Source organism: Mastomys coucha, unplaced genomic scaffold (assembly GCF_008632895.1).
Source record: "Mastomys coucha isolate ucsf_1 unplaced genomic scaffold, UCSF_Mcou_1 pScaffold6, whole genome shotgun sequence".
NCBI lineage: Eukaryota > Metazoa > Chordata > Mammalia > Rodentia > Muridae > Mastomys > Mastomys coucha.
This window is the reverse complement of record NW_022196912.1, coordinates 47,377,991-47,379,659: the sequence shown is the minus strand read 5'-3', so window position 1 is coordinate 47,379,659 and position 1,669 is coordinate 47,377,991. Positions and strand designations below refer to the sequence as shown.

The 1,669-nt window shown below is 35.4% G+C and overlaps 1 protein-coding gene across 4 annotated transcripts in view; it reads left to right on the top strand.

The window, feature by feature from the left end:
* Dus4l (dihydrouridine synthase 4 like) overlaps positions 1-1,669 on the top strand; it is an 18,354-nt gene that overhangs the window by 3,013 nt on the left and 13,672 nt on the right. The window lies entirely within an intron of this gene.

Genomic DNA, 1,669 nt, shown 5'->3' with positions numbered 1-1,669 from the left:
GTCTCCCAGAGAGTCTTATGTATCTCAGGCTACCTAAAACCTGCTGTGTGGCTGAAGGCCTAATCCTCCTTCCATATCCCTAGTGCTGGGATTACAGGTATATGGCATCATGACTAGCTTAGTTAATTCTGGGATCAGAGCCTCATGGATGTTAGGCAAGCACTGTATCAAGTGAGCTATTTCCCTAGCCCAGTATCTACAAAAATGATAATGTATTAGGATACATTATGTATTAAATAGATATAAATGTACATGTGCAAGTTTTTATGGGAATATGTATCTTAAGCTACATATTGAGACTTTATCTCCAAAAAGAGACAAAACCAATAAATAAACACATTTCCCTTATAGACATTTTTAACTGTCAAGGTTTATGTATCTATGCAGCATTGAGTGTCTGATTTTTTTAAAACCAAAGCTCTGGACCCATTAAGCAGTAATTCTTCATTCCTCACACCTCCAACCCCTAGGAACTATTATTTTGCTTCTTTCTCTAGGAACATGACTATTCTACATGCCTCATGTGGTTGAGACTTGTCTTTTTGAGAATAAGTAATTTCCCATAGCATTTTGAAAATTGTTTCAAGATCCATCCACATAGTGCCATATGCCAATCTTTCTCTCCTTGTGTAAGAGTGAATAGGTAGTCTATTAGGTGCACATACTACATTTGTTTCTCTTTTCATTGGTTGGTAAACATTTGTATTCCACCTTTGGGCTATTTCAGGTAATGCTTCTATGAACGTAGGTATTTAAATATCTCAGACATTTCAGTTCTGGCAGGGCCATATATTCAAATGGATCCCATGCTAAGCCTGCGATGTTCAGAGTAAAGATGCTGTTTTCCATTAAGGCTGTGCACCCTTGCCTACTCTCCTGCTACACACAAGTTCCAGTTCTTCCCACCTTTGACAATATTTTTCATCTTATTCTGCTTTTTACTCACTATACCCATTCCACGAGGTGAAAAGTAGAGCCCTCTGTGATTGGCTTTGCATTCCCTAATGACTAATGATGTTGAATGTCTTTTTGCTTCCTGACTATTTCTTTAGATTCATTATAGAAATGTTTATTTAAATGTTTAGAGGTTTTTCATTTGTTTTCTATGGACTGTTGAGGGTCTACATATTCCAGATGCTACTCCTATGTGTAATAGCTATATGTACTCCTATGTGGCTTGCAAACATTTCCTTCCACTATGGAACTTGCCCTTTCATCTTCTTAATTGTATTAAATAAGGCATATTATTTGTATTTGTATAGATTGTGTTTTGGATGTAAAGTAGTTTTTAAAAAAACATTTTGTTTTGTATGTGCCTGCCAGTCTGTCTGACTGACTGACTGACTGACTGGCTGACTGACTTGGGAGAGGGTGGCCCAGGGGGCATATGTGCTACTTATTTCATTCTCTCATATGGAGGTCAGAGATCAACTTCTTTTTTGGGGGAGAATAAAATGGAACATTTATTTCCAATATATTTAAAATGATTTTGAAACCTTAATAGTAAAATATTAGAAGTCAAAAATGAAAAAGTATCTTGAATAAACCTTACACATAGAAACAATTCTGACTGTTTTACATCATTAATGTGGCTGTCTTAAATTTTTTTAAAAACTTTTATTGCATTATGATGAGAAAAGTTACATGATTTCAATTTATCTGAATTTGT